Below are 9,060 nucleotides of genomic sequence, written 5' to 3' on the forward strand. Positions count from 1 at the left end.
CCCTTTTTTCTGAGGCCCTCTGGGTGGATTCAAACCTCCAACCATTCAGTTAGCTGCTGAGTGTGTTAACTGTTTCCACCAACCAGGGACCTTGAAGGAGTTGGAAACATGAAAGGAACTAAGAATGTTCTGGGAAGTAAAAATTCACACTTGAGGCAGGAAACTTAAAGAAACAATGGCACATTTGAGGAAATGAAGTGTGTTCCTGGGCCTGGATGATGGGTTATAAAAGGAGGAGGTAGTGAGAGATTAGGGTGGGATGTAGGCAGACTCTGGGAGGTTATGTGAAGGATTTTATATTTTCTCTATGAGAATGATATAAAGCCATGGAAGGGTTTGGGGAGGTGTGTGGCATTCCTTTACACTTACCACTTTCTACACCACACCTCTTTTTGTGCCCATGGGATATTCTACTCTCCTTTAATGACATCCTATTATAATTTCCACTCTAGGTATACGTCATTAAAAATCAGATTTTGAGGTTCAAAAATGTGGCAAATTGGGTTAATGCAGGTATTATTTCTTTTAGATAAATATGTCTGTGCTGGATAAAATATTTAAAACAAAATTATAATACTGTAAAGAGTCAGCCTTACCAAAAAGGGAAACAACCAAGTGAGAGAAATAAAGTGGGAATTCAAAGTCAAAGCAGTGAATGTATTGTTGTTGTTGTTGTTAGATGCCTTCCAGTCGGTTCCCACTCATAGTGACACTATATACAACAGAACTAAACACTTCCTGGTCCTGCACCATCCTCACAATCTTTGTTAGCTTGAGCCCATTGTTATAGTCACTGTGTCAGTCCATCTCATTGAGGGTCTTTCTTTTTTCTGATGACCTTCTACTTTACCAAGCATGATGTCCTTCTCCAGGGACTGGTGCCTCCTAATCACATGACCGAAGTATGTGAGACAAAGTCTCGCCATTGTTGCTCCTAAGGAGCATTCTGGCTGTATTTCTTCCAAGATATATTTGTTCATTGTTCTGGTAGTCCATGATATATTCAGTATCTTTCACCAACACCATAATCCAAAGGCATCAATTCCTCTTCGGTCGTCCTTATTCATTGTCCAGCTTTCACAAGCATATGAGGCAATTGAAAATACCATGGCTTGGGTCAGGTGTACCTTAGTCCTCAAAGTGACATCTTTGCTTTTTAACACTTTAAAGAGGTCTTTTGCAGTAGATTTGCCCAATTTAATATGTTGTTTGATTTCTTGACTGCTGTTTTTGTGGGTGTTGAATGTGGATCCAAGTAAAATGAAATCCTTGACAACTTCAGTCTTCCCTCCATTTATCATGATGTTGTTTATATGTCCAGTTGTGAGGATTTTTGATTTTTTTATGTTGAGGTGTAATCCATATTGAAGGCTGTGGTCTTTGATCTTCATCAGTAAGTGCTTGAAGTCCTATTCACTTTCAGCAAGCAAGGTTGTGTCATCTGCATATCACAGGTTGTTAATGAGTCTTCCTCCAATCCTGATGCTGAGTTCTTCTTCATATAGTCTCGCTTCTTGGATTATTTGCTCAGCATACAGATTGAATAGGTATGGTGAAAGGATACAACCCTGACACAGGTCTTTCCTGCCTTTAAACCACACAGTATCCCCTTGTTCTGTTTGAACAACTGTCTCTTGATCTATGTACAGTTTCCTCATAAGTACAATTAAATGCTCTGGAATTCTCATTCTTCACAATGTTATCCATAATTTGTTATGATCCACACAGTCGAATTACTTGCATAGGCAATAAAACACAGATAGATATCTTTCTGGTATTCTCAGTTTTCAGCCAAGATCTGTCTGACATCATCAATGATATCCCTCATTCCACATCCTCTTCTGAATCCAGCTTGAATTTCTAGAAGTTCCCGGTTGATGCACTGCTGCAAACACTTTTGAATGACCTTCAGCAAAGTTTTACTTGCGTGTGATGTTAATGATATTGTTCGATAATTTCTACATTCTCTTTGATCCCCTTTCTTTGGAATGGGCACAAATACGGATCTCTTCCAGTCAGTTGGCCAGGTAGCTGTCTTCCAAATTTCTTGGCATAGGTGAGTGAGCATCTCCAGAGTTGCATCCATTTGTTGAAATATCTCAATTGGTATTCCATCAGTTCCTGGAGCCTTGACTTTCGCCAACACCTTCAGTGCAGCTTGGACTTCTTCCTTCAATATCATTGGTTTTTGATCATATACTACCTCCTGAAATGGTTGAAAGTCGACCAATTCTTTTTTTTTTTTTAATTGCTCTTTAGGTGAAAGTTTACAGTGCAAGTTAATTTCTCATTCAAAAATTTATACACATAATGTTTTGTGACATTAGTTAAAATCCCCACAACGTGACAGCACACTTCCCTTTTCCACCCCGGGTTCCCTGTGTCCATTTGACCAGTTTCTGTCCCTTCCTGCCTTCTCATCCTGCTTTTGGACAGGAGCTGCTCATTTGGTCTCATATACTGATTGAATTAAGAAGCACATTCCTCGCGTGTGTTATTTTATAGTCCTGTCTAATCTTTGTCTGAAGAGTGGGCTTCAGGAATGTTTTCAGTTCTGGGTTAACAGTGTGTCTGGGTGCCATAGTTTCAGGGGTTCCTCCTCTGAAGAGTGGGCTTCAGGAATGTTTTCAGTTCTGGGTTAACAGTGTGTCTGGGTGCCATAGTTTCAGGGGTTCCTCCTATCTCTGTCAGACCAGTAAGTCTGGCCTTTTTAAGTGAATTTTAGTTCTGTTATAGATTTTCTCCTGCTCTGTCTAGGACTCTCTGTTGTGTTCCCTGTCGGTGAGAAAGTCGACCAATTCTTTTTGGTACAGTGACTCCATGTATTCCTTCCGTCATATTTTGATGCTTCCTGTGTCATTTAAGATTTTCCCCATAGAATCCTTCAATATTGCAGCTTGAGATTTGACTTCTTCTTCAGTTCTTTTAGTTTGAGAAATGCCAAGTGTGTTCTTCCCTTTTGGTTTTCTGACTCCAGATCTTTGCACATTTTCATTACAACACTTTATTTTGTTTTCTCGAGCTGCCCTTGAAATCTTCTGTTCAGCTTTTTTACTTCATTATTTCTTCCATTTGCTTTAGCTATTATACATTCAAAAGCAAGTTTCAGGTCTCTTCTGACATACATTTTGGTCTTTTCTTTCTTTCCTGTGTTTTTAATGACCTCTTACTTTCTTCATGTATGATATCATTCCATGACTGAAAATGAGAAGACACAGCTGCAAACATCCATTAATAATCAGAATGTGAAACGTATGAAGAATGAATCTAGGAAAATTGAGAAGTAGTCAAAAATGAAATGGAACGCATAAAGATCAATATTCTAGGCATTAAGGAGCTGAAATGGACTGGTATTTGGCCATTTTGAATCAGACAATCATATGGTCTACTATGCTGGGAACGACGAATTGAAGAGAAATGCTGTCGCATTCATCACCAAAAAGAACATTACAAGCTCTATCCGGAAGTACAATGCTGTCAGTGATAGGATAATATCTATATGCCTACAAGGAAGAGCAGTTAATAGGAGTATTCAAATTTACGCACCAACCACTAAGGCCAAAGATGAAGAAATTGAAGATTTTTACCAACTTCTGCAGTCTGAAATTGATTAAACATGCAATCAAGATGCATTGATGATTACTGGTGATTGGAATGAGAAAGTTGGAAACAAAGAAGAAGGACTAGTATTTGAAAAATATGGCCTTGGTGATAAAACAACGCTGGTGATCGCATGATAAAACTTTTCAAGACTAATGACTTCTTTATTGCAAATAACTTTTCTCAACAACATAAATGTCTACTATACACGTGGACCTCACCAGATGAAATACACAGGAATCAAATCAACTACATTTGTGGAAAGAGATGATGGAGAAGCTCAATATCATCAGTCAGAACAAGGCCAGGGCCAGACTATGGAACTTGCTCATATGCAAGTTCAAGCTGAAGCTAAAGAAAATTACAGCAAGTCCATGAGAGCAAAAATGTGATCTTGAGTATATCCCACCTGAATTTAGAGACCATTTCAAAAATAGATTTGACCCATTGAACACTAATGACCAAAGACTGGACAAGGTGTGGAATGATCAAGGAGTGAATGTATTAGGGTGCCAAAGAGTGTCCCTTAACCTTCTTCTTTGGTTCCTAGCTTTCAGCCCTGGCATTGCTCTGTCCAGCCTGCACTTTATTCTGGTGTGCTCTTGCAATCACTCTCCAAATGAAGACAGCCTCTCTCTGCACCTCTTGTCCCATAAATCCACTGCTAGAGAAAGGACAACAGAAAATTTCTCTCCTTCTTTGTCAAAATAAACCAGATCTCTCTCTTGAAAGATGACAACCCAGGGAGATTACAAAATTATACCTAGCATACTGCCCACCACTCCCTACCTCCTCTAATCGCTAACAATGGCCTGTTAACAACATGCATGCAAATATAATTTGGAGCAATTTGATTCCTTAGCCCTGTTATCTGCTGCTACAGCGACCTTCACTTCTAATCAACCTTGAACTGCTTGGAACTGCATAATCTTCAAGCCAGAGTCTCAGACAAGGAAGAATGGGTACAGAAGATCTTTCCTCACTCTGTCAACTCTATCTCTAAATCAGAAAATTGTTTGCCTTCACTAACTTATTTCTGTCCTGTCCCTGAGAGCAGCAGAATCCATCACAGCTGCAGCCTGGAAGGGAAAGTGTCCTGAGTACAAACAGCTGCCTCCCTCTTATACCCGGAGACATACAGAGGAATTTATAGAGCCTCACTGGCCAGGGCAGGGATTCAGCCATTTCCCTGAGAGACTCCCTTACCTCTCTCTTCCTGCCCACCTTCCTCTGATCTTCAGCTCCTTAACAGGCTGAGCCACACTGGGTGGTCCCCCTACTGCCCGAAGACTTTCCTCCTTCCCCCAGTCTTCTGGAAACAAGATAGCTTCCTGGGAATTCTTGTGACTGATGAAAAGCATCCCACAGCAGCACATCCCTTTCTGGTTCTGACCTCACATGGTTAATTAAAGGAGGAAGGATGGTATTATTTCCCTCTATGCCTGTCGTCTCCTTCAGGAATACATAGTCTCGGATGTCTGAACTCTCTTTCTGCTTTCCTGCAGAGGGTCTTGGAATAAATAAAGCCAGTAGCAATAAGGCTGTTATCTGCCAACCTTGCCCATCCCACTTCCCATATTGGAATATTGAACCAGGTTATTTCATCATGAGGTCTGGTTCCAGTATGCTCTCTTAATGGCATCAAATGTCCTAAAGACAGTCAACCAATGAATTAAGCATCCACTATATCTCCATGTCCTAGATGCTGGGAATATAGAACTGATACGATACCTATGTTACTTTGTTTTGCTTTCAGGAAATTAATTTTTATCTTTTTATTATGAAAAAAAAGTAAATAGTAAAAAAAAGAGAGATTAATATAACACCAAGGAGACATAATTATCAATCAATATTAACATTTCTCCAAATTTTTTGAAGGCCTATATTGTTAAGAAAAAAATAAATGTTGCTTGTAAGGTTGAAGACCTCTCTACCAACAGCATAATTTTCTTCCCTCCCTCCATCCCATCCCAAGGGTAACTACTAGCCTGAAGATAGTGGTCATGTATTTATAAAAAGTACTATTTTGATTTTTTTAAATAAAAAAAATTGGTATCATACATTATACGTCCTCTTGGACATTGCATCTTCCATTCAAAGTAATGTTGTTGACATTTATCCTAGTTGATACATGTAATATATATAATAAAGTTCAATATTTTACCAGGTGAATATTATTCTATGAGTTTGCCATGATTTATCTTTTCTACTTTTGATGAATATATATTACCAATTTTTTGCTGCAAAATACAGTTCTCAACTTCAGTGAATCCTCATTGTAAATAAGATAAAGTCCAGTCTCTTTGACGTAGGGTATAAGAATCTTAATGACTCAGGGAAGGCCTAGTTATTTACCTCCACCCTGTGGTTCCTACCACGTAGAATGACTTGTAGTTCCAGTAGCCTGCTACATTCTTTTCAGCCTCTGTGCTCCTGCACATTCTGTTTCTTATGCCTGAAACGTTGGCTCCTAGTGGATTCCTGCTCATCTTTGAAGGCTCAGTTCATTTAGCAACATTTATTGGATATTTATAATTTTCCAGACACTATGTTAGGAACTGGAGACACAGTATCTGGTGAGACTTTATATCTGTCCAGGAGATTGCTGTAGTTAAATGAGAGAAGCAGCCAGTAAACAGATCATTACAGTACAAAGTGGTGAGAGTTGTGAACAGACAGTCCAAAAGTTGGAAACAAGCAGAGGAGGGGCGTCTACCTCAGACTCAGAGGGTCCTAGAAGATTTCTAGGTTGAGGAGATCCTGAGCTCATTTTTAAAGGACTAGATGAAGGAGAGGAATTGAAGAGTATATCAATGTTTTTGAGGAACATTGCTGAATAGAGGAACAGAGAAATGTTGCCATGTGGGGGATAGCTGTTGGAGGAATGGGTCGAAAAAAGATTTTTGTTTTATGAGGGAAGAAATAAAAACATGTTTGTATGCTGATGGGAATGATCAGTAAAGAAGCAGTAATTGATGTGAAGAGAGAGGGGAGAGTTGCCAAAACGCTGTCTTTGAGAGGACCAGAGAAGATAGGAGCCAGTGTACAAGTGGAGGGCTTGGCCAGAGGTTGGAGCGTGGTGGGGTGGGGAGAGGAGGCGTACAGCTACTGTAACCTCGCCTCTGCCCTTCTCTCTCATATATTCCTTTTCATCTTTTGAAAAGTCCTTATTACCATTTCCTCAGCAGAGATAGAGCTTTAGCCATACCTCTATAAGCAGAAACCTCTCAAAAATATATCTTTGGAATAAATAAGAAATGATGTATGACCTAGAGGCTGTCTGCCATGTGTAACCCTAAGACACAAAACATGTGTCCAAAGGAAATAATAACTGAATTACAAATTATCCTTTGGAACAGATTTGTTGATAAGCTGAAAACTCCCTTTAAACTTCTTTTTGAAAAAAAAAGTTAAGTTTTAAATACATGTAAACAATTCTTGCAATTTTCGGGAAGGTTTTCATATGCTACTCATAAAATTATCTATTTTAAGAAGATGCTTTCGTGTTATACAGAGCAGTCCTCAAATTTTGAACTTTTGAGTATTTACTATGAATAATTCCTCTAAATAAAATATTTTTTAAATAGTAAGATTAAATTATAATAACATTCGTCATGATTTTGTTTATAATAATGAAAAGCTGGAAACAAAGAAACCTATAATAGGAAATTAGATTAAAATGTTTATTAAATACTATACACCCATTGAAATTAATGTCTAGAAGAATACGCATATTTAATAATATGAAAAGCTGTTCATGATATATTTTTAAGTTAACAAAACAGTTTACTAATCATATGTTCAATATTTGTTTTGGGGAAAATATAGATTTATGAATTGAAAAAAAAGGCCTGGAAGGATATATACAAAATAACATGTGATTTTCTCTACTTGCTAGAATCATGGGTGTTTTTTTATTTTCTTATTATTTTCCTTTTCCTTTTTTTTTGCAAATATAAATTTTCTAGTTTTCTACAATCAAAAGATAACACTTGTGATGAAGAAAAATATTATTTTTAACTGATTAAAAAAAAAAAGATTTTCTGTGTATTCCATCAGCTCATACAGTCAGAATTATATCTGCATAGTCCAAAGTTCTCCAACATTAACAACCTCAACAGAGGGTTTTCCTTCACCTCTCACGGGCAAAAAGCAGTTAAATCTCTTCTAAAGTCAAATGCTGTTCATACAGTGTTAACATTCATCTGGGAGGAGTGCAATGCTGTGGCAAACATTTTTTATTTTCCATTTCAGGCTAGGATATTTACAGGTGGTCTGGGCATGTCAGGAGTAAATATTCATGACCAATGTGTGTGCCTTTCCTGAAAAACTCTTGGTGGCAATGTGGCTGTGTTTCTTCAGGTGGTGAATTACTGTTCATTCATGATCTCAGAATATTTCATTTTCTCCAATCCAAGCATGAGGTTTGAAAAGTAGGCTTCAGTTTTTCAACTGAGGGAAGAGGAGATTTAAACTGGTGAACACATTATGTCTGTAATATAGAATTTATAGCATTTCCAAATGGATTCTACATTGAAGAATTATTAAAAATCACTGGCATTAGTGTTTCCCTGTTTGGCTGGTTATAGATAAAAGCAACATCTTCAGTTTTATGTACTTAATGCCCTCCATCTTAGTTATCCTTAATTTCCACTGTAATCTTCTCCAAAATTAGCCTCCAATAGAGCACAAGCTTCCTCTCCAAATTTAGCCTCTATCAGCACTAAAATAGCAGCTTTTCCCCCCACCCCCCATTTCTTCTTGGTCACAATCAGAGAGGAGAGAATTCAGTAAAATTCTTCCTTATGAGAAGCATATTAAGCATAACTTGAATTCCTTTGGGAAAAAATAACAACTCCCTTGAGATGTTTAGCTGGCAGGAGTTTAACTATTAATAATTTATACAATCACTGATCCTTCAGCCCTAGAATGAACTTTAGTTAAGTGTATACTTCTCTAGAGGCCAAGTGATGGAGAGGAGGCTGTCAGTGAATTTCATGCTGTAAGATTTTATGGCTATTGGTGCTGAAGAGAATGCCAGTGTGTGCGTAATAAAAAATAAAATAAAAATGCAATAAGGAAAGGCTTAACAGCAAAGTGATTTTTAAAAATAAAATGAAAGAATGAGAAGAATCTGCATATTCATGAAGCAAGCATGAAATTAGAAATATTTAGGGACTAAGTGTCAGAGCGAGAAAGATGAAGTACGACAAGATCACTGGGTTAGCACAGTTGTTGCATGTCTAGCCAATTGAGAAAATACTCTAACCAAAGAGCTGTCCCGAGGTAGTGCAAACAGTTAATGCACTCAGCTGCTCATCAAAAGGCTGACGGTTCACATCTCATAACATGGATGAAACTGGAGGACATTATGCTGAGTGAAATAAGTCAATCACAAAAGGACAAGTATTGTATGAGACCTCTATTGTAAAAACCCATGAAAAAGTTCACACACAAAAT

Source organism: Trichechus manatus, unplaced genomic scaffold (genome assembly GCF_000243295.1).
Source record: "Trichechus manatus latirostris isolate Lorelei unplaced genomic scaffold, TriManLat1.0 scaffold00002, whole genome shotgun sequence".
NCBI classification, from domain to species: domain Eukaryota; kingdom Metazoa; phylum Chordata; class Mammalia; order Sirenia; family Trichechidae; genus Trichechus; species Trichechus manatus.